Source organism: Macrotis lagotis, chromosome 7, assembly GCF_037893015.1.
Source record: "Macrotis lagotis isolate mMagLag1 chromosome 7, bilby.v1.9.chrom.fasta, whole genome shotgun sequence".
NCBI classification, from domain to species: Eukaryota; Metazoa; Chordata; class Mammalia; order Peramelemorphia; family Peramelidae; genus Macrotis; species Macrotis lagotis.
In genome coordinates this window covers 29,396,449-29,421,378 of record NC_133664.1, presented here as the reverse complement: position 1 = coordinate 29,421,378, position 24,930 = coordinate 29,396,449, and the positions used below count along the sequence as shown (strand labels likewise).

At 42.5% G+C, this 24,930-nt stretch overlaps 1 protein-coding gene across 7 annotated transcripts in view; it reads right to left on the bottom strand.

Moving 5' to 3' along the window:
• Window positions 1–24,930, bottom strand: part of THRB (thyroid hormone receptor beta) — a 425,807-nt gene that overhangs the window by 383,934 nt on the left and 16,943 nt on the right. For 2 of the 7 annotated variants that reach the window (XM_074195693.1, XM_074195689.1), the window contains exon 1: window positions 13,735–13,857. The exons of 1 other annotated variant lie outside the window; for it this stretch is intronic. The gene's annotated coding sequence lies outside the window, so the exon portion shown is untranslated. Of the gene's footprint in view, window positions 1–13,734; window positions 13,858–14,446; window positions 14,634–14,837; window positions 14,908–15,025; window positions 15,097–24,930 lie in introns of those variants that run through there. 4 more of the 7 variants (XM_074195692.1, XM_074195696.1, XM_074195697.1 and 1 more) reach the window with 4 other exon arrangements.

Sequence of the window (24,930 nt, the reverse complement as noted above, 5' to 3'; positions counted from 1 at the left end):
TCAACTGAATTCTTCCAAGGACAGAATTATCCAAGTAGCAGGGGAAGACACAATGTTTTTAATTAAAGGAGAAAGTCAAATATGTTTACACACACACACACACACACACACACACACACGCACACACACAAACACATGCATGCACAGTGCACACCAGCTCTATAGCAAATCAGAATTATATCATAGAAAGACCTAAGTGGAGGTGGAACCTTGAACAAATCACTTCTTTGTTCTAATATTTCTTCATCTATCAAATAAGGAGAATGGATTAGATATGAATTAGATAATATTAAAAACTAACATTTACATAGCATTTTAAGGTTTATAAAATATTACAGCTTATTTGATCTTCATCAAAGGTGTTATTATTAAGTGTCATTAAGTTCTGTTTTTTTTAACAGTTGGGAACACTGAGTCTCAGAGAAGTTAAGTGAGCTGCTTAGGGTCACAGTGCTAGTAAACATCCAAGAGAGAATTTGAACTCAGGAATCCAAGCCCATTGCTCTATCCACTATGCCACAATGTCTATGGGATAATCTCCGAGGACTATTCCATCTCTAACATCTATGATCCTATCACAATGATTAAGTCACCTAACTTAGTTTCCTCATCTGTAAAATGGACATAACAATAAACTATCAAATTTTCCTCAATATTGTTGTGAGGGTCAAATGAAATAATATATATACAATGTACTTTGCAAACTTCAATATAAATACCATCATCATTATGATTATTCCATGAACTATTTTATCACCATCACCCCTACGATTTCAGTTTCCATCCTCTGAACTCTCTTTTTTTTTCTTTAGATTTTTGCAAGGCAAATGGGGTTAAGTGGCCACACGGCTAGGTAATTATTAAGTGTCTGAGACTGGATTTGAACCCAGGTACTCCTGACTCCAGGGCCGGTGCTTTATCCACTGTGCCACCTAGCTGCCCCTTATCCTCTGAACTCTTAAACATTAGTATACTTATGCAATTGGAGAGAGAGAGAGAGAGAGAGAGAGAGAGAGAGAGAGAGAGAGAGAGAGAGAGAGATTGAGATTGTGTGCCTACTAATTTGAGAATATGAACAAACTCTACATCTGGGAGAAATTTTCAACACATCCTGTGGTTAGAAACTCTGGGACAGAAAAGTATGAGCACCACTATACCAGGAATAGGGGACTTTAGGAAGGCAAAGATGAAGCTGACCACTTGACCATGATTATTGAAAATTCTTATTAAAGAAATGGCTGATGGGAATTTGCAAAGAGAGGAAAGAGAAGAGTGAAGCAACTACTTCAAATCATCAGTAGATATACCAGGAAGCCACTGGAGATAGTGAAGATGACAAACATTACAAGGTAGACAGAAGTGCTATAATTATCTGGTCCAACACATTTGACATTCTCCTCTAGAAAGTCTCTGACCAGTGGTTAGCCAACCTTTGCTTGAAGACTTCAGGAGAGAGGAAATCTTCCATTCTCTTTTCTTCTCTACTTGTTGCATCTACTCGTTCTTCTCTTGGATGGTTCTGTTAGGAGGATTGTTAGTTTTTCCTTTAATGGTAAGCCTAAGTCTTTCTCTTTACAATTTTCACTCATTGCTCCAAATTTTATCTTCTGGGTTCAGGCTAAATAAGTCTAACCCTTCTTTCAGGTGATGACCATCATTCAGATACTTATATTACCAAGATAATGTCTTCCCTGGAAGTTCCCCTTATCTAGGCTGATTTTCCTCAGCCTAGCTTCCTCAACTGATTGTTGAAGATTTTTTAATGGGCAAGAATCTGAGGTTCTTTATCATTCTGGTTGACTTTCTCTCAACTGTTCCTTGGGGCACATGCCATTGAATGGCTCACTTCTCCTCTGGCCATTTTAAAGTGATTGAAATCCTAAATAAAACCTGAACAAATATAGCCAGAAAGATTGAATTGTGAGAAGTTTCACAGAAATGGCCTGGTAAAAATGGGATAAATTAGACAAATGTCTTAAAAGAGGAAAACATTGAAAACTTCAAGATAGACTTAGTGGGTAATACAGCCTGCTGGGGAGAGAAAAGTGAGCCTACAGCTAAGGAATGTCTTCAGATTCTCCTCCTTACTGATGAAGAAGATACAGTAGGGACATGTTAATAGCCAAGTATGCTTTGAAAGTCTTTAAAATTCACTGCTCTTGAATCCCAGATTTTTTTTTTTACTGTGTTTGATCCTTGGAGAAAATATTCAGCTTTTTGCCTTGATTCCTTGCCAGATTTGGCTGAGGAAACAGGCTGATCTTCTATCTGCTCTTATGTGTGAATGGTCCTTTTTTTCCCCCCTTTCCAGGAACAAGGACAGCAGGGCCTTCTCAACAGAATAACCTTGTCCCTTATTTCTAATGCAGGATAGCAGGCGCTTGTGAATTTACATTTCAGTTCATTCGAGGACACAGGTTCCTTAATTTGAAAAGTAGATTCATCATAATCATATGAAAAAGAAAATGACCCGTCTATGACTCCTCAACAAAATGATCCTGAAAAAGTCACTACTAAGCTTGATTTCATACTGTTCTAGGCAATTAGCACTGTTCCTGCTTTGTGAAGCACTCATCATTCATGAAAGAAAACCTGGATGTTGACAAACATGAATGGAGCAGTGGTGGTACCAGGCAGAATCCCAGGATTCCTTCCGGGCTTTGTTTAGTTTTTGTATTTCCTTATCTTGTGGTGGTACCATCACATTCCACCCCCCCACCAGTGTACTATAAGATCCTTGAGGACAGACTTGTCTTTCTTCTCAACATCTTTTTATCTGGAATATGCTCCACATAGCAAACACTTACTGGATACCCTTTGGAACATGAGAACAGTTGATAAACATAGAAGAGTACATATGGAGGGAGATAAGCTGTGGCAGAGGGTCTAGCCCCAATGCTACAAGGGAGAATTTACTCCTTTTCAATTATTCAGGGAAGGATTTGAGGAGCTACCTGAATAATGCCAAGGTTCTTGAGGACCAGGGAAAAACCCTTTTTTCAAAGTTCAAGAGTCAGTGTTCTAAAAACCCACCATCAACCAGGGTTTGTTTGTATCCTTTTAGGGTCTACCCAACACTTTGGAGGCTTTCCCAGAGGGTCTTTCAATGGTTTACAACTAACCAATAGCATTATTTTCTTTTTGTTCACACTTTATTGTTTTTAAAATGCTTTCAGAGCTGTGACTTCCTTTGATGCCTGTACCATACAGATGAATTTGCCCAGAGCCATCCCACAAATAAGGGGCATGTTTTCTGAAGTCTGGTTCAGACTCATTCCATTCCAACTAAGCTGGTATCCTCACTGTTGGAAGTCATCTCATTCATTAGAACATAACTCAAGATGAATCTCTCAATGAAGTCAATGGAAACTTCCCGCATATGAGTAAAGGAAAAATATTTTCCAAGGGAAATGGATCTCATTAACTGAATTTCAGATAGACGTCTCCCAGACTGAATCTGTGGCATCCACGGGCCCACAGGCCTGCATTCTCACAAGTTACTTCCACAGTGTGCTCTGTGTCTAGCCTCTGAAACAACATGGTCCCACTTTAATAGAAATTGCTTGAAGGAACTAGTTTTCATTTTTTGTTGTTTTTCAGTCTCATTCATTTAGCACCATGTCTTCAAAACTTAATAGGCACTTACTAAAAGCCTGAAGCCTTGAAGATTTGGTTTTCTGTCTTTGGGACATTTCACTAGTCATTGATTTGAATGCTTCCATCAATATGAACAGGCAGAAAATGATAATTACTTCTTCAAACCTTACTGCAAACCAGGAATTGTGCTTATTGTTGGAAATGTGGTAATTTAAAATAAAGATCCCTGCCTTTTAATAAAGTGTAATGTTGGGGTGGCTAGGCTGCACAGTGGATAGAGCACCGGCCCTGGAGTCAGGAGGACCTGAGTTCAAATCTGACCTCAGGCACTTAATAACTACCTAGCTGTGTGGCCTTGGGCAAGCCACTTAACCCCATTTTCCTTGCAAAAACCTAAAAAAAAAGTCTAATGTTCGAGATATGTCAAGGGCATGATTAGTATCATACAAGGTTGCAGACCTTGCAAATGGGAGAGCAAAGGAGAAATGCAAGAAATATCTTCTGCAAAATAAAAAAGGAAAGAGAAAGTTTCAATGAGGAGATCAGAAAGGTTTCATGGGGTAAAGGGTTCTAGAGGTAGATCTTGAAAAGAAGAATTTCAATAGAAAAAACTGGAGGAAAAAGATTAGGGAGATGACCTATGAGTAGTGAAGTTTGACTGAAGCAAAGAGGACATTAAGAGAAAAAGTATGAGGGAAAAAAACATTAATGAGGGAAGTTGGAGCTAAATTATAGAGAGCCACAAATCTCAGAAGTATTTTATTTTATAGGCTAGCTAGATAGTATAGTAGAGAGAATGACAGCCCTGAAGTCAGGAAAACATGAGTTCAAATTCAGACTCAGATGTTAGCTGGGTGATCTGAGACAAGTCACTTAGCCCTACTTGCCTCAGTTTCTTCATCTGTAAAATGAGCTAGAAAAGGAAATGGTTAAAATCACTCAAGTACCTTTGCCAAGTAAACCCTGAAAGGCATCACCAAGAGTCAGATGTGACTGAAATGATTGAAAAAGCAAATTTTTATTTTATAAGTAATATGGAACCATTCAAAGTTTCTGCAGCCAAAGAGTAACACACCCAGGCCTTTGCATTGGAAAGATTGTCTTGGAAGTTGTGTGGATGGATTAGAGTAGGGGAGAGACTGGAGGGAGGGAGAATAATTGGTAAAGGTGACAAGAACCTCAACTAGAGTGCTAGAAGTGTGTGGAATGGAAGGGATGGATGGATGGATAGACACAAGAAAAATCATTGAGGAAGAATTGATAAGGACGGCCCATTGACAGGATGTGTCTGTCCAGTGAGGAAGCACAAAAAGCTGATGAAAACTGAGATTTTTGAGTTTGATGAATAGGATGAAAATAGTAATAATCAAGAGAAATTGAACATCCAGAAAGAGGGACAGGTTCAAAGCAGATGATGAGTACAAAAGAAATTGGACAAATTCAGTGTCTTGTTGGCATTTTGAGCAAACAAGGATAATCACATTAGGCTTTCCCTTGAACAGCCTCCCTCTTGCCTCCCCTCAATACTCCATCTTTCCCTACTCTTCTGGGCATACTGCCTCATCTTCATTGCAATGCTCTGGGATCAACAGGAGAATGATGTTTTTCATTTTCCTACCTGAAATATAAGATAAAAATGCTATAGGGAACCAAGAGAATCTATTCCAGGCTTTGCACCCTACCAGAGATAGCCCTATGGTAGCTAGCAATTGAGTTTTGAGGTATCATCACTTTTTCCTTAACATTTGGCTCAAGGTCCCTCTCCTCCACAAGACTTTCCTGCAGCTCCAAGTTGTGAGTGTTGTCTATATCTCAAAACGACTGTTTTTTGGTATGGTTTAATTTGTGTTCATCTGTTCTTCCCTCCCTACTTCCCTCCACTTCTCCAGTAGAATATTAGATCTTCTGAGATCTTGTGTTTTCTTTCTTTCTTTCTTTTTAAATTTTTATTTATTTTGTTTTTTAATTTATGGGATAAAATAAGCATTTCTATAGCATAGAATAATGAAAGAAAAAAGAATGCATGTTAAACTGTAAATCTATTTCATGACTGTCTTTGTATTCCTAGCAAAGGGTCCAACAGGAAATAAACAATGCTTATTGAGTTGAAAGGAAAATGAGTAATTTAGAGTTGGTTATCTGATATTCCTTAAGAAGGATTAACAAATGAACGGTTGCAATGAAGTTTACAAGAATAGTTAAGTGAAGTTTACTTTTCTATCTTCTGAATTGTGTGATTCATCCTTTTCTAACTAGAAAGTAATTATACTAGTTTTCCATCAGTGCCTCTGATATGAGCCCATTTCCATGTAATGATATTGAAAGTATGGGAAATGTATTAAGATCTGAAAAATGTTTAAAGCATTTCTTTTTTATAGAATATTTTCACTGACAGAATGTAAGCTCCTTGAGGGTACAAACTATTTCATTTTTGTTTTTATAATCCCAGGGCTTAGTAAAATGCCTGATGAACAATAAGAACTAAATGAATACTAATGGATCAATTGGTCAAAATTAGAGAAATCCATTTTCAATGTAAACTTGGAGTCCCTAAAAACTGGAACTATTTCTCCTTAAAAAATTTTATGCATATCACAGAATATTACAATTGATGGAGATTCCAAATATTATCTATTTCAACTCTCTCATATCAAAGATAAGTAACTAACACTCACCATAGATGAAACGATTTAACTGCTAGTTAGTGGCCTTGCTATTAAAATTTGTGTCCACCAGCCCTGGCATCTTTCTCCCATACCCTGGTTCAATTGTTTTTCCTTTCTGTCTCACTCTTCATGAACCCATTTGGGTTCTTGGCTAAGATATTGGAGTGGTTTTTCATTTCCTTCTCCAGGTACATTTCTACAGTACATTTTACAGAAACTGAGTCAAATGGGATTAAGTAACTTGCCCAAGATCACACAGCTAGTAGGTGTCTGAGGCCAGATTTGAACTCAGGTAGAGAAGTCTTCCTAACTCCATCAGAACTGTTTCCACTTCATCACCTAGCTGCTCCATCAACCACTGATGCCTGTCATATTATAAATGACAATTATTAATTTCTTGGAGGTCTGGTTTGTTTTATTGTGTTTTGTTTTGTTTTAATTCTGAGTCTCCAAAGGGAAGTGTTTGCGTACATAGAAAGCATTAAAAATGATCTATGATCTATCTAAGAATCTATGATTTTATAGATTATTCCTACCTCTTCCTTTATTCCAACCAGAATCTCTTTATACTTTAGCAGCTGGCCCTTCTGTAGTTGCTGTGGGCAATAAAAATTTAACACGATGGTTAATTGTCTAGTCTTGCCTTAAAGCCCTTCCAAAATATGAGTCTGCCAAATCCTTCGTTTTCCATCGTATTGCAAGGTGAGTAAACCACATAACCATCCTATGCCAAGGTAAAAGTGGGACAGTCATAGAAGAAGCAAGTCAGTCAATAAATGTGCCTGCTTAGGAAGCAGCTAGGTCCATCCCTGATGGTGAGGCCCAGTGAAGAAACAAATAAAGTTGATCATTATAAAGTCAGTTGGATGAGAAACTCCAACTGAGAAAAAAAAAATCTCAACAAAGGTTACTGACCTCTTGGTAAAAGACACACGTCATTATCCATGTCATTCAAATCCTGTCCTTTCATTTCTCTCTCCTATTTAGTCCAACTGAACCTGCCTCCTGAGTAAGTTCACTTTCTCCAGATGGATGAGAATCTAATAACCTAGCTTCAAGTCTCCTCTCATCCTCCTCCCCCTACATATTTTAGACATCACAGGGAGCCTTTGAAGGGCTGATGCATTTTTTTAAAAAAAAATCTCAAATTCCTGAAGCCTTATGACTACTAAGTAAGTTGTTGTCTTCACCATTCACATCAAAAACAGTGATGCTCCCAGAGTGTAGGCTACCCCCTGCCCTTCATAGGAAACACCTTGCATTTTATTTCATGATTTATAAAATTGTGTGTGCTTCTCTGGCTTCATTCTTTTTTTAGTAAAAGAAAAATACAATCCACATAATTTTGTTTGGACTTAATGTTCACATGAAATCCTTACCACAGAAGTAGAGGTACATTATTCTGGGCCCATAGAACCTCTAAATAGTACAAAAATGTAAGTGGACTTAAGTGACATTTCAGTTATAAGAAAATATCAGAAAGAATTACAAACTAACAAACTGGTTACGTTATCCTGAAATGAATGTGATACAAATGAATGTGATACAATGCAGTTAGAAGGCCATCCTGGGCTTCAAGAAGGCCTATCTTTGGCACATATGAACCATGTGACTTCATCAAGTCACTTCGTATTGTTTTATATTATTTTATAATATATAATATATAATCATGATATTTTATATTATAAATTATAGGGGAGTTGTCAATTTATTTTAGTGAAAGGAGTCAACATCCCTAGAATTCCCTATACAGTAAAATCAGAGGTATGAATTCTCTTACCAACCCCCTCCTCCAAAGTATACAATATAATATATATAAATATACATATTTAAATATACAAATAGATATACACAAATATATAGTGTCTCCTCAAAATACTATTCTTATTAAAGATATAAAGCTTTAACAGGGTAAAACTGCATTACAATTTTTAGGCAATTGGTTGTTGTCCTTCATGCTCAAAGAGGACCAATGCCAGGGTCAAGGTACAGAGTGTCTGTCTGACTGTGGCTGAGCAGACCAATCTGTGCTCAGAAGGCTCTACCACAGGTTGGGCACAAATAGCCCATGTGAACATTTGGGGCAGAAATGTAGCTAAATTTATACATCTCATCTTTCTTTTAAGTTATTATGATTCTGCTCATAGAGCACAGCACCATCTTTGATGAGGCTATACCAGGCTGCCTGGTCCTGTGCCAGTGGCTCCTAAGGCTCACCTTAGATTCCAAAGTTCTCCAGAGAGACAGTTTTTAGGACACCTCAACTATATGCAGAGAGATAGATAATCTTCTCTATGGAGATTGTCACAGTTATCTTCATAACCATTACTGATTTTATGATAATACTTTTTAAATCTAAAAAGTAATTAACATGAATTTCCTATGAGCTAAAAATATTTTTTAAAGTCAGTGCTTTTAATGGCAGTATTGGCCAAGAATGTCCTATAACTAAGTTTCTAATTCAAAGAGGCAAAAGTAGAGAAACAGATTAATGCAGCTGGATAGTAATAACCTCTATCAGTCAACAAACATTTTATCATATACCTCCTATGTGCCAGATAACACGAAAACTGCTGGAGAATACAAAGAAAGGCAAAAACAGCCCCTTTTTCTCTCGAGGAGCTTATAGTACAATAAAAATTCCAAGAGCCTACAGACACCATGGAAAAGCATTCTACCAAGTGATCTTGAGTCATTGGAATCAATGATGAAAATGCACATTAAATAGATATTTCTCTTAGGTACAGATGAAAGGGAAGTACATTTGTGGACTGTAGAGGAAGTTACTAGAGTTACTAGAAGTTACTAGTTACTAGAGCTTCTTGTTTTAATTAGGCAAGAAAGACTTGGAGAAATACTAAACATAATAAGTTTATTGATAAAGAAGGTGAAATAGGATGAAAGAGATGATTACGGCCTGGCTGAGGGTGGGCTGAAAAGCAGTCTAAGATTTCCTGCTTGGAACTATATTATCAAGGTGACGTTTCTAACTACTTGCCAGAATGGTAGTCTAGGGAAAGGATGCCAAAGGAAAACAAATAATAACCCTTTCACTAATACTAAATGAATGATATCATGTCTACTCTTGCAGGTAGAATGTTTGGGTGGAAGAATTGAACTGAGGGAGAAGGATCAACCAGGTAACTGGGAGATGAATATAGATATAAATATGTATATATTTACATACACACATATAAATGTATATTTACACATACAGGTGAATGTATGTGTGTGTGTCTCATTATGACCATACTCATCCAAAAAATCTGTAAAGTACCAACTATTTATAGGGCACAAGGCTAGGCACTGGGGATATAAAATGATATGAGAGGACAAGACACCCACACCCCAAAGCCAGAGTGGGATGAAGGGAAAGAAGGAAGCCTATATCCGAACAATTCATCACAAAAAGGTAACAAATGAATATGCTGCAAACCAAATTTTCTGCCACAAGGGAAAAAAAATACTCTTCTGCTCAATACTGCTAACCAAAAACCTCCCGGGCTATATAAGATGGAAAAAATTCAAGTAAAATAAAAACATGAAAATCAGCTGGTTAACTTCATTTTGAAATTTTGTCTTTTCTACTACATCATCAAAGTCCTCATCCCTGAATCTGCCTCTGATCTACTGTTTGAATGCGTGCTCAAGATAACCTCCATGAAAAATTTCAATTCTCACGAAAAGAAAGTCGCCTTCCTAAAATCATTCTAAAGCCCCATTAAATGAAGGACACTAAATGGTCAAACAGTATTAGCATTAAACACAGGTAACTTTTCTAGGGGGTTAATCTCAGATACTTGTGAAGGAAGATAGGGAAATGTGTAATTAATGACTCACTGATCTGGAAAATTTTTCCTATTGCTTAAATATCATCATTGCCTAAGAAGTCCATGAACTTTACTGGAAGGTGTTTTCTACACCTGCCACTGAGAAGCTCAAAAGGTGATCACCACTACTGGAAATCCACTGGTGAAAAATGTAACCAACTTTGCCAGTGCTACCACCGACACCAACCCCATCACCACTACCACCAACAATAAGACATCATGTGTATCCTCTATGCATTCAGCTGGGATTCCTATTTGTATACAGCCCCCCACCCCAACAATGGTGGCATTGTCCAGAGATCATATTCTTAGAAGCAATGCAGTGTTATTGGTTTAAATGACTTAGAGGATGGGGAAAATTTCCTCTAGCCAAAGATAGCAAGCAGAAATGAGGAATTCCACTAGATGCTCTCAGGCTTAACAAAGAAAGATGGAATAACTATTTCAAAGTCCCATTTTTCCCCATGTACTCATTTTTACTCAGATACTCCTGGGATGAAATAGCAAGTAACATAATTTTGACCAGTCAGATAAAAGGATTAATCTTCTTAAGTCCTAAACAATCACAAGAAATTGCAACATATCTTCATATATATGTATAAATTACACACACACACATAACACATGTATGCACACATGTGCATGCACACACATTTACCATAAATATATGCAAATGTATATACATGCCATACATGTATGTGTGTCTTTTCCTTTTCTCAAAGGTAGCTGATGAAATTCAGGCAATGATATTATTCTTTAAGCACTTGGGAGAAAATATTTAAAGAGTAACTATGACAATGAATACTAATTTTAAAAGAAAAAAATATCTTTTCTTCCTTCACCCATTGCCACATTAATGAAGCTAATGGTCAAAGGGTCCTTCTTCCCAAAGTCCCATGTCCACTTGACATCTCAGATTACTGAAATATTGACAGTTTGAACCTAGAAAGAATTTTTTTTATCTGATTCTGAGATCACGGAAGCTCCCCTGCCCCAGGTTCCTATACATAACCACTTTAGGAAATTGTAATACTCATGGAGTTTTGCTAGTGTAACTTCTAAGGGTCAAAGATGTTCAGATGACTGTTTTTGCTAATGATTTGTTACATCTGATTGCTAGGGGATTGTTAAACCTACTGTCAGAGGGATCATTCATTCTTTACTTTCATTCATTTATTACATTTCATTCATTCATTCCTTTCTTCTGAGTCCAGTCCCATGTATGATATAGCTCTGTTCCAAGAGCAATTGTCTAGAACCCCTTGCAAAAGCTAAGAAGTTTATTTCTGTTACTCTTAGCACAAAGCCTGGGGAACTCACCTGAATCCAAGACCCCCGCCCCCAGCATGGAGTGCCTACTCAATAAATATTTGTTGAATTAAATCCATAGAAGGTGAAGGTCATTTACTCCAGAGGATAAAGTCCCTTTCTGAGGATTTCCTTGTATTCCAAATAAATATCTCAAGGAGAAGAAAAAACTCTCACATTTGTCACTATGTGGAAAGTCTAACCTGCTTTCAGAAAAGTCAGGAAAAGGCTATCTTCTTGATATTTGTCTTAGCATGTTTCGGGGTCACCTGCTCAGCTGAGGCAAGCAAGGTGTAAATTCACAATTTAGGCAAAATCCTGAATTCTTAAGGGGAAATGAAGGCAAAATCAACAGAGGTAACACCAAGAAGACCCATGTTCAAATCCCAACTCAGATTCCTATTACTTAACAAGTCAGAACTTTTCTTAACCTCAGTTTCCTCATCTAAGAAACTGGGGCAGTTGGAAGTGTTGATGCTACAGCTGATTTCAGCTAAACAATATATAATAATATTATCTCTTGAGCCTTCTCATCAGTCTCCAGTTGAACTTTTTTTTTACATCAGACTGTAAATTTAATTCTTAAAATTATGCCCATATCCTGGGAAGGGATGGGAGACAATACTTTTTTACCCTTATACTGACAGAAGAGGATGTTTTTTAAGAGTTAGGTTAGCAGCATCTTTGCTTCCATTATCTTTTTATTTCTAGCCATTTGCTATGAATCAGCCAAAAAGAAAGAGTGATATTGATAGATCTCTTACAACATGCATTTCCCTTGGAATATCATTGTTCATATATCAACACATTATTACAATGAATTGTAATGAATTGTTCCATTAAAAACAAATCTTAAGGATTATAGAGCTTAAACCTAGAGCTGGAAGGGTCTTCACAAGTCTTATCATCCCCCTTTATTTTAAAGATGCAGCATCAGAGGCCCAGAGGGGTTCAGTAAGTTGTAAGCATCAGTGGTGAGGTCCTGTACTATCTCTGGTAGTATTTACTGGGAAAAGGGATCAAGCACAATTGTGTCTAGTAGCAGATGGTCCTATTTTGTGGCAGAGCTCCCTAAAATTCATTGGAAAACAGCCCTGAAGTAGTGACTAGTGAACATTCTGATCATTGAATCAATAGTGTCACCAAGGTTTTCTGATGCTCCCACACCTTGAAAAACTCTGAAAACTCATTCCCCACTGGCTTTGTTATATCCCAGAAAAATATGCGTGTATCTGTTATCGTGACAACAGATTTGATTTAAACATAATTCCATGTTGATATTTTTATTGAAAACTTAAGATGATAAAAATTAAAAAAAATTAAAATGCAGATGATCTTCCTGGCTATTTCTTAAAACCTCACTGGTTCAGATCAGTTTTTTTTTTTTGAAGGGGGAGGAGATGGCTAAAGAAAAGGTCGGCCAGTTTGGCTTGGTGGGGAAAACAGTCAGACTTGCAGACTATAAAGAATTCTCTATATAGTCTTATTGAGTATAAAACTCATTTAAAATCGGCAATAAAAAGAGAAGCATGGTTAATTAAGGAAAAACGATTCGTCTTGGGCATATAATCTATACAAATATTATGCCACTCATTCTTGAAGATATAAGGGCTAATTTCTGGAAAGAGAAAATTAAAGCATATTGGAATCCTTGAAAGTTAGGGAGATATTAGCTGTATCTCCCTCAGTTCGCATTAAGATCGCGCAAATTCCCGAAAGCAAACAGTTTCTATTCTTTGGCGAACCAGAAAAGGCCACCAGAAGGAAGGGGGAGCACAGACTCTGGAGGCTCGGGGCTGGAATTCTGCTAAGGAAGGAAGAAGTCCTTCCTTCTCTCCCTTTGAGGCATCATGAGAGTGCGACCCTTGCCCCCCCCCCCATTAAAAAAGAGCGCACCCACAGCTGGGAGAAATCACTGGCCCACGGGCAGCGCGAAAGGAGGGCCGACCTAAGAGTCCGGCAGCGAGAGGCTGATGGGGGCAAGTCTCCCCTTCTCTGGCCTTTACTTTGCTCGTCAGTACAATGGGGAGAGGGGAGGGAGGGGCCTAGCCCGGGAGACCCTCGGCTGGCTCCGGAGTGCCCGGGCAACGCCTCCAAGGAGCCCCTCGCCCTCTAGGGCTCTTCAGATGCGGGAGGGAAGTCCCCGGCAATGACCACACGTCGGGGGGAGGCCCTGTTTTATCTAATCTGCCCCCCCCCCCGGCCTGCAGGAGGGCCCGGCCCTGGCTGGGGAGCGGCTGGCTGGGGGAGGGCCGGGGGCGAGACCCCGGCCCGGGGCTCCGAGGCGCGCGCGGCCGGGCTCTCCCGGAGCGATCCCCTGTCACAGAACTTACTCATCATGGAAACTTCCACTCCTCACCGATCCGCCAAGATGCCAAATTCCATCTCAGCCCAGCAAAGGCTGGCGACCGCTGGCTCGGGGCTCCGGCGCCCCGGGCCCCATGGGGAGACGAGCCGGCCCCCTCCGCCCCTGCCTCCCTCGGCGGCCGGTGCCCGGCTCCGTGCGTGCCCCGCTCCGTCCGTGCCCGGGCGCCCCTTCCTCTGGCGCGGCTCTGGGGAGCTTCTCCGCGGCTCCTCCTCCCTCTCCGCCTCCTCCTCCTCCTCCTCCGCCTCCTCCTCCTCCTCCTCCTCCCCCCCCGCCGCCCCCCCCGTCTCCCGACCCGAACCTCTAGCTCGGAGCGGGCGAAAGCAGCAGGTAATGTGGAGGGGGAGGGGCGGGGAGCAGGGCTGGGGGGGCCCCGGCCGGGGGGGGGCGGCGTCCGGCTGCTTCCCCCCCCTGGCCGGGGCCGCCGTCTAGGAGGGGAAATAGAGAAGGGCGGCCGCGCTGCGGGAGGGTCCTGCCGAGGGCGCCCCCCCGCCCGACCGGACGGTCCGCTAGTCGGAGCTCGCGCCTCTGGAGGCCCCGGCGGCCCGGGCCAGGGGCGCGCGCCCTCCGGCCGGCCTGGCCCCCGCCTCCCACCAACTTGCTTGTCCGAGGGCGGCTTGTCTCCTCCCGGCCCGCTCCTCGCCCCCACCCCGCAGCCACGATCCCGGGGGGCCGCTTACTCCGGAGTCAGCGTCCGAGCTCGCGATCCGTGCGTGCCAGGGTGTGCATGGCCGGGAGCGAGTGTGCGCGCGTGTAAATGAGTGTGCGCGTGTGAGCGTGTGTCTGTGTGTGCGCGCGTGTAAATGAGTGTGCGCGTGTGAGCGTGTGTCTGTGCGCGCGTGTCTGTGACCTGGTTTCCCTCGGGTCGCCTCCCGCAGCCGCGCACTTCAGCCTCGCGGGGCAGCGGGGGCAGCAGGGGCAGCGGGGGCAGCGGGGCAGCGGAGGCAGCGGGGCAGCGGGGGCAGCGGGGGCAGAGGCGGCGGCCACAGCGCCCTCCCCAGCCCGGCCGCCGGCCGCCACCCCGGGACCCCCCACTGGCGCCACGCCCTCCCCCCGGGCCCCTTGTCTCACCTCCCCACGGGCCAGCGGCCAGGCCCCACCGAGCCCTCCGTCCCTCCTCCGCGGGTGCCGGGCCCGGGGGCCGGGCTGCGGGAGCTGCCAGCAGCCTGGGCCGCCCCCCAGCCTCGTGCCCGCCCCCTCCTCCTCCCTCCCCCGTGGGGCTGCTCGGCGTGTTTACAAGTGGCGAGATTTCCACCCACCCGACTTTGCAGCTCGCTTCTGGCTTTGGATCTCTCCGGGATTTGTGCGTCATGGCTCGGGGAGGGGAGGGGAAGGGCGGCTGCGAGGGGGAGAGCGGCTGGCGGGGCTGGGGGCGGGGCGGGGGCTCGGTGCCCCCCGGCGCTCCTCCGCCCCGGCCGCCGCCCCCTTCTCCTCCAACTCTCCATGCCCCACGCGCAGCCACTTGTGGCGCCGGTGCCAGCCCCGGGGCGGGACGGGAGGCCTGCTCTGGTCCAGCCCGTGGCGTCTCCTCACCCGGCCTCGGGACCCCGTACCCCCCCCCCCCATTAGGGATGAACCAGGACTGCGGGTCATCGACACCAGCGAGCTGGGCCGGGGTGGGGGGGCTCCTTCCTTACTCTGCTCCCCACCCGGCCAATAGTCCGCACTGAGAAACCGGCCACCCTGACCCTTTCGGGGGTCTGTGACCCGAGGGTGGAGCTGCTGACTAGCTTCCGGCGCCAGCCCAAGAAGGGCCCCCTGGGGGGCAGCTGCCCCACGACGGAAAAACGTCAACGGCCCCGGCGAAGAGGCTCCCAAGTCTCGGCTGTAGGTGAAGGCAGCAAGGTGGAGCCCCCCCCCCCCCCCCAAGCGGATCTACATTGCCCCGTCTTGTACATGGCAGGCAGGTGCCCGTCCAGCGCAAGGCGGAGTTCGGGGGTGAAGATGGGGGATGGGAGGACGGAGTTGCTACCAAGAGAAAACGTCCCTGCCCAGGACCGGCGTCCGGCTGAGGCAGAGAGATGCGATGCCGGGCCGAAATCGAGGGTACCAAAGGCGAAGGCGCGCTCTGGCGTCCACAATTTAGTGGATTTCTCCGAAATTGTTTGAACGACCATACACACACGATTGTTTCAATATTTACGTCTGTCTATCCATCCATCCAGTTCTCTCTCTCTCTCTCTCTCTCTCTCTCTCTGTCTCTGTCTCTGTCTGTCTCTGTCTCTATGTCTCTCTCTCTCTCTCTCTCTCTCTCTGTCTCTCTGTCTGTCTCTCTCTTTCTCTCTCTCTCTGTCTCTGTCTCTCTCTGTCTCCTCTCTCTCTGTCTCATCTCTCTCTCTCTCTCTCTCTCTCTCTCTCTCTCTCTCTCTCTCTCTCTCTCTCTCTCTCTGTCTCTCTCTGTCTCCTCTCTCTCCCTCCCTCCCCTCCCCTCTCCACCTCTCCATCACCTGTCCATCATCCCTATCTCTCAATTCTCTAGTATCTGCTATCACCTACCTGCCTCCTACCTAATATCTACCTCCCTTCATCACCTAGCATCCATCTCTCTGTTACCTTCTATCTGCCCACCTACCTGCTTACCCGTTGTCTATCTTACCTTCCTATCAATCAACTAGCTATCACCTACTTACCTGTCTACCTACCTACCCACCCATCTCGAAGTCTCTGTCTTTGTCTGCATCTAAGTCTCATTTGTCTGTCTTTGTCTATTTTCTTTCCATCCATCCACCCATCCATTCACCCATCCATTCACCCATCCATCCATCCAGCCAGCCAGCCAGCCAGCCAGCCAGCCACCCAGCCTTTGGAGGTATGTGGAGACCATCGATTTCCCTGGCAAGGGAAGTCCCCGTCCCCCGAGAGCAGCTGTTAATTTAGGGATCACATCCTGCCTCTGGCAGCAGTTCGACCCTTGGGCCAGGCGCTGAGCCCGGGCGACCTCAGTTTCCTCCTCCGTCAGAAGGGCCCTACCCTCCGGAGTTGGGAGGCTCTAAGCCCAGGTAGGTCTTAGGCCCCTCTCCAAACGGAAGTCATTGGGCTGGCTCTCTGGGCGCAGTCCCGCCAGACTCCAAGGGCACCGGGGCCACCGACCCCTCCCCAAGGACCCTCGCGGGCCTCCCCCCGGCTCAGTTTTCCCCTGGGATGGATCTTCGGGGTTTTCTTTCTATTGTTGCCTTTCCCTCGGGCCGGCGGGCTCTGGGGCCTGATTGGCCAGCGCCTGCGGCTGCGGCTGCGGTTTTGGCGGCGGTGGCCCAGGGGCGCTGCCAGGAGGCGGCCGAGGCTTGCCACGACTCCCCCAGCCCTTGCCCCCGACCCCGGCCCTTTATTCACTAAGGGAAATTGCCTCTCTTGGGAGAAAGTTATTTCAGGTGATCCCTTAGACCTCCCCTGAAATGCCTGTCTGTCCCCTAGGAGGCCTGAGAGCCCCCCAGAATGGACAGCAGGGTTAATTCCTGCCATAGAAATAGAACTTCAGATTGGGACCCCCCCCCTTTTATTCCCCTCCCCTCCAATTTGGATTGGGAGGGGTTTGATTGCCCTGAGCGTCCTTGGGGTAGGGGTGGAGGTGGGGGCCAAGGATTACAAATACAAATGGATAGACGAGCCCAGGATCCAGTCTGGAGGTCTAAGGCTCTGACTTGCCGCCCAGCCAGAGGGGTTCTCCAAATGGGATGGTGGGGGGCTGCTGGGAAAGCTGGCATCCTAGGCCTGCCGTCCACTAACTCCCGTCTCAGATCTGGCCTGGCCTGCCAAGCGTCTGGCCCCCTGCTGGTGAGCCAGCTCCCAGAAGCTAGTCTGAAGTGCCAGCATCTGGGGAGAGGAAGAGGGCAAGGGCTCTGGCTTCTGGGAGTCACTTACCCTGACTTTTTTTTTTAATAGCGTTCATTTACCAAACAGAATATCTGTCTTGTAAGATGGATTTTGATGGAAAGAGGAGCAATTTTTTCCTCCAGAGAACTGAAAATTAGACCTCAAAGCTTGCTACTTTTCTTGTCTTTGTCCTCATGAAACTATCTTGGGGCAATATTCTGCCTTGGGAAGACAAAATCTTTTTTAAACTGAAATGGTCTGGTAATGAAACTGTTGATTTTCTTTGTTGAACTTAATTGATTTGCTATGTGTCTCTGATCTTATTTTGACACAGAAGTGTTGAAATAAACAGTAAATTGAAAAACACAAATAATCTATATTGAGATTCAATAGTTCAGAAAAAAATCATGGTAACAAAGGAACATTATGATGTGGGACTAAATTTCTGGGTTTTACCAATTTTTTTCTATTGTGAATATAAACTTATTAAAACCAAATGAACAAAACCTGGGACTTTGCTAGAACTGAATGTCTGGGGTAATCTTACTAGTTAATCAATGACCAAAGAAGCCCTTCATTGGAAAAAAAAAACATTCTTTCTTGTTTGAACACAAAGACAAGATAAATTGTGGTTTTTAAGGAACTTTTTATACAGACTTCTCCTGCACTGAATTGTGACTCACAATGTTAAATGTGGTGGAGGAAGGTGGCAGAATAAAGAGAATAAAGGATTTGGAGCTGAAATCTGGGCAGGATAGGAACCCTTGATATTTGTTATGGGACCCTAGATAAGTCACAACCTCTCCCAGCCACAGTTTCTTCATCTTTAAAGTGAAGAAGATAACCTTCAGAAGGCAGTTTTGAGAATTAAATGAGATACTTATCAAGTCAACAGTTTTCTTCTGGATATTTCCTGAATTTATCCATCCAGCCACCATTTTGGTCCAGGGTCTACCATTACCCTATTTCTTCTCTAGTCTCCTAACTGGTCTCCCTGACTCCAATTCATCCATCACCATCGATGTCGTATTGATATTCCAAAATCAAATCATGCCATATATAAACCCTTTTAGAATCTGACGTCTACCCATTTTTCTAGATTGATGTCATATTATGCCCCTCAGGTGTTATGGACTAGACAAACTTTCTATTTCCAGCCTTTGGGTTTTAGCTTAGACTATAACCCATACCTAGATTCATCTGCTCTTCTGGGAATCCATAGCTGCTTCCAGCTCAGCCCAAGAAACATCCCTCACTTTTCCAATCTCTCCACTTATTACTTCTTTTTTCCTTATTTTATAGTTACTATCCTGTCTAGATACTTCCTTCCTTCCTTCCTTCCACACTCCCATTGCCCCTTGAGAACAATTTTTGTATCACCAATTCATCACACCATACTTGGCCCATCTTTTATATTTTGACTGGCCCTCTGATTTTTTTTTGATATGGGGAACTGGTGATAAGGGAGAAACATTTTTTTTAACACTATCAGAGACCACTGCACAGAGTAAAAACCTAATAAGTATTTGGTGAGTTGAATAGTAAATCACAATCTTAAACAACTCTATGAATATCAATTATTATTATTGTTTTTGAAAATATAGTTTGGATTGTGGTTAGTCAGTGGATTAGTTAATCCATTAGTTACCCGATTTTTCACAGTCAAGGAAGTCTCCTACAAAATGAGGAAGGACTTCTCTGGTCCTGAAACAGTGGGTTCAATAAAGCTGCCTGGTTATCAGAAGGGAAGCCTGACTTAATCAAGTATGTTACAAAATACTCCCTCATATATTACCCTATACAATTATAATGGACTCAAAGATGCCCAAGATCTCAGGGTATCAGTAGGCCCCTGACTCTCAAAGGAAAGGCAGCTAAGAGTTGGGGAGCAGGAAGGGTGTTATATCATAGATAAGATCATCTGACTCCTCTGGAGAGCTCTTGGACTTCTTGGCAATTAGCTGGTAGAAACTATCATAATGAGACTTACTTAGGAAGCTTGATTAATGGGGTTTCTAACTCCTAAGAAAGATGTCCTTGGATTGGGTGCATGGGGGGGGGGACTGGGAAAGAACTGGGGTTAGTGAGATTGATTGGTCATCTCCCAGTCTGGAGAATTGAGTTTGGTTAAGTTTTCTGGGTAGGAGGTATCCTTCCCAAGATACCCTGGGCTAAGTCCCCATTTCAAAGGTGATAAAATTACATCCTGTTTGAGATCAGAGAATTTTAGTACAAGACAGGATAAAACAGATAGTCTAGTCATATTGCCTTACAGATGAGGAAACTGAGTCCCAAAGATATGGCACAATTTGTCCATGATTATGACTAGTTAATGACAAAGCTAGGACTCCAGTCTCAGTCTCCTGACTCACCAGCCTGGCTATGATTTCCCATACAGACATAACTGCCCATTTCTCACTCCCCTGCCTCTAACCATCTTCCTCTTCTCTCTACCTCATAGAATTCCTAGTTTGATCCAAAGCACAGTTCTTATAGGAAGTTTTTTATTATCCTGGAGGGTTGTAAGTACTCTCATTCACTTGAAATTAGTCTGTCTACACATGATATAAAATGTAACATCATGGTTGCATAATTGATTCAAGATTTTGCTCAGGGGCAATATGCTGGACCCCCTTGTCCACAAAGTCCCTATTTCTACTGCTCTATGGAATTTCTATCAGACAACAAAATAATTAGTAGTGCAATCACAATGAGTCAGAGCCTCCATTTCAGAAAATTCCTAATATTCAAGCAGAGACCTGATTCTCTTCCCTAATTTAAATTGATAGTGTTCTATAGTTAACCCCTGGCCTCTATGAGACAAAAAATCAAGATATAGGAAATGTGAAGGCAAAAGAAGTGAACAGAGTGGATTTCAGTGCAGGGGAGTTGGAAAAAGAAAAGATTTTTAGGGGGCAGCTAGGTGTTGCGGTGGAGAGAGCCAGGAGTCAGGAGGATCTGAGTTCAAATCTAGCCTCAGAGGCTTAGCTGTGTGAACTTGGGCAAGTCACTTAACCCCATTGCCTTACAAAAACCAAAAAAAAAAAAAAAAGACCTTTTAATCTTCCATTAGTCCTTGAAGAGGTCAGCAGAACCAATAGCTTCTATCCAATTCTTCTGAACTGAGATGCCTGAGTAAAAGGCAGGAGGAAGTATGACCAGCTTTCTAGATTATCCTTTAAATCTCTTCCATCACTTGTATCTGTGCCATCAATTCTTTCTGAATCAGAAATTAATTCTGTCTCTGGCCTGGGGTGAGACTGAGGAAGCTATTTCCTCTTGCTGGTTTTGCTCAGTTCTTGAGGTCTACCTTGCTCATCTCAATTTACACTTCCCTTTAAGAGCTCTGAGGAATGATTCATTTCAGCCTTTCACGTCAAATATCCCAGTTATCTCCAATTGATGGTTCTCAGGTCAGGGAGGAGGAATGCTTTTCCCTCTGAAATGCAAGTCCCAGGATACTAGTTGGTCCTCCAATCCATATAACACTCATTTATATTGGAATATGTTGTATTCTCCTTCTTGGACAGGAACCGCAGGTTTTTCTTTGGTGTTTAATAAATGTTTGCTGATGGACTGAATTGAAATGAATTGCTAATTCCTTTCAGTGAAATGAAAGACTAAATGAGCCAATTCTTTCCAAGTTAATGGAGCTTCCCAAAGTGACTCTCTTCTAGGTAGGGGGCAGCTTATCTAAGACCCAGGAAGATAAATATGGTTAAAAGAGTTCTTTAGAGGAAAGTTGCTAAATGTATATAACAAATGCTCATTATGAACAGTCATAAATGTAATACAGCATTTTAGACTAGGTAGAAATAGATCATCAGAATGTTAATTCTACATTCTCCCCTATAGCGCCATGCAATGACTGAACAGCAAGCTCTCAGTAAACACTTGTTCATTAGATGAGATCCCAACATTCCTATTACTACAATGTTAGATTCTGAGCAGGAGGTACCTTAGAGTCCATTTCTTTTAACCATCTTCTTAGACAGGGGAGGAAACTGAGACCCTAACAGATTAAGTGATTTGCCCAAGCTGGTAAAAGTTCAGATATGCAACAAAGTCCTCTGATTCTAAAGCTAGTCTTCATCTACTGTGCCCTGGCTGCCCCTCTCACAATATTCTTCTCAAACAAAGTTCGGTCTGAAATTCTAAGCATCATCCAAGCATGGGTGGAAAGTCATGAAAGGCACCATCACACCAAACAATAACAAACTACCAAATACCAGTTAAGCCAAATCAAGGTTTTGTGCAAAAGAATGAAGATGCTGACCATCAACTATCTATTAAAAAATGGGGAGTGATGAAGGGCTGGGAAAAGATAGGAAAATCATTATTTAAAGTCATTTCTTGTTTTCAACATGCAATGAAAGATGATCCATTTTGAATTTGATTCAAATGATAACTGAACTATATGAAGCAATGATTTTTTGAGAAGACTCAAAAGCACTGTGAAACATTAAATTCTCAGATGACCACAGAATGACTTCTTCAATGGCTCGACAATATGTTATCAAAACACATGTCCACCTCCCCACACATATAAACAATTCAGACTTTTTAAAAGCCTGTATGCTCATAGATAAATGGAAGATTAAATACAATTCAGAAGTCCCATGTGAATAAAGTAGAAGTATTTTTTTCAAGTGAAAGATGAAAGAAAAAAACAAATCCTACTTTTAGTCACCGGATGCCATTTACATATTTAGATGTTACCACACATCAAATGTGTTTATGATTATTTACAATTCTTAGATCCTTAAAATACCTGGAGTTGATATGAGTCACAGCTAGAGTGACAGTCTTAGCTTCCAATTTTACTTGGCTATTGTCAACTTAGAAGAAAGTCTCAATTTTAGCCTGCTATAAAATGAATTGATACTTTCTATTTTCACTCTTTGCAGGTTCTTTTAATAAAATCAGGCCAGCTAGATGGAGCAGTGAATTGAATGCCAGGCTTAGACTCAGGAAGACTCATCTTCCTGGGTTCAAATCTGGTCTCAGAAGTGACTAACTGTAACTCTGGACAAGTCACTTAACCCTACTTTCTTCACTTTTCTCATCTGTATGGATAAAGAAATTACAAACTACTCCAGTAACTTTGCTAAGAAAACCCCAAATGGGGTCATGAAGAATTGGACATGATCAATATGACTCAACAACAAAGTAAACTCACTTCAATTTGAACCTAAAAGTTATAGTAGTTATATATTTTTGAGAGTCAGTGAGGGGTAGTTGATACAAAAGGAGACTTATAGTAGGGAGGATCTTAGGCAAAGTACCACCTTGACTCTTAATTTAGCTATATGTTTATAAACAAGTCACTTAGTGTCTCTAGATGAATTGTATAAAATAGAAATGAGGTCCACTAAATAGTAGAAATGGAATCCAGCCTGCCACTTACTGACTTAACAGAATTTCCAATTACATTTGAATATGGTTCACTGCACTCTGGGATATTTCAGGACACATTGGATAGGTGGCCAAGTGTTTGACCCTTCTGTTCCAGAAAATATTCAAAGATCATAAATTACAGGTAGGTTGCATTGGAGTTTCCACATAAAGATTTCCCTTTTTGATAACGTTAGTCTTACAGATAAAAAAATAGTTGACTATAAAACACATTTCCAAAAGACTCTAAAAAAAGTTTGCAAAATGTCCAGTATGCATAGATTACAAATAAAAAAAGTTATCTTCGTGTAAGAGCAGAAAAGACTCCTCAAGCTTTCCCTCTTTTCCCCTAGGAGGTAGCATTATCTCCTAGCTCCCATTATACTGTATTGGCTTGGCTTCTATCTCATATAATCCAAGAGAATGGAAGTTCTTTGAGGCATATAATTATTATTTCTGTCTTTTTATGCTCAGGACTTTGTGATGTACACAGTTAGCAATTAATAGATGCTCAGTGAATTAAATTGAGTTTCAGTTGAATAGGGAAACAAAGTTCGAACTGCCACTTAGCATAAATTTGAAGTAATAGTCCATTGTGTTTTGTGTGTGTGTGTGTGTGTATGTGTGTAGTCTTACATATCTGTTTGTAAATATACATATATTTTACTTCCATATATAAGTATAGTGCATGTGCATACAGATACACATTCACACACATGGAATTGTATAGAGGGTGCCTAGGGAATTCTCAGTCGAGAAATCAGCTCCCTCTCCCAATGCAAGTTACCACGTTGCTTCTAAGATATGGTCTTGGAGAGAAGCCCTGAGTACAGAAGTTAAATAACTGTTTATTACACAGGTACCTACCAAGCCAAGCACTATTCTGAGCTCCAAAGAGCCAGGATGAGTCAGAGGAGGGCATTCAATTCAAATCTTCCTGGCTCTAAGGACAACTCTAGGAATTCTACCTTTTATGCCGACTATTTGTGTGACCATGAGCATGACCTTCCTGAGCCTCCATTTTTGAGTGTGTAAAAAGGGGATAATAATCTCTACAATATTTTCCTCCCAAGGTTGTTGTAATGGCCAAATAAGACAATGGCCATAAAGCACTGTGTATATTCTTTAAAGGGCAGATAGGTGAAACAGTGGAAAGAGTTCCAGGCTTGCAATCATGAAGACTCATCTTTCTGAATTCAGATTTGGCTTCAGATACTTACTAGCTGTATGACCTTGGGCAAGTCACACCACTTTCTCTGCCTCAATTACCTCAACTGTAAAATGAGTTGGGGAGGCAAATGGCAAACCACTCCAGTATTTTTTGCTGAATGGGGACCCAAAGACCTGGACATTAGCTGAAACTACTCAACAACAACAAAAACAACAAATTTCAGTTAGAGACTTTGGATTGCTGAGACTGCTTTGGCCTTCAAACAACCAGACTTACTTTCCAGGTTCTTGTTGGGGCTGCAGTCAGTGAATCATCAAAAGGCATTAGGTTTTTGTTTTTGTTTTTACTTTCCTGCAGATGAGAAGATGATACTCATTTCTCACTCAAGGGAGTAGGAAAATATACTTTTGTTTTTAGTAAGGCATTTTTTGGTCCGATCCCCCCCACTCCCAGTGATAATGATTTGCATTTCCCATTGGTTAGTTGTTTTTTGATTTCTTCCTTGTCAGGGAGAATTTTCTAACTTACTTACTAGGGCTCTGGGGAACTGATTTACCTGAAGCAGCTAGAAATGACTTGTGACTTGTGAACTGCCATGTAGGTCACCCAGATCCAGGATGATCCACTTCCTGGTTCTTTCTCATTGACTTGGGCTAAATATTCAGTTCTAGGTGATTGACAGGGGAAGGCTAATACTCTTCTGATGGGCTCAGCTATCCCACACTCTCTGGTCCTTCTGCTGGCCTGGGCAAGAAGTGTCCACAAAGTGATAGCCACAAAGGAGAGTGA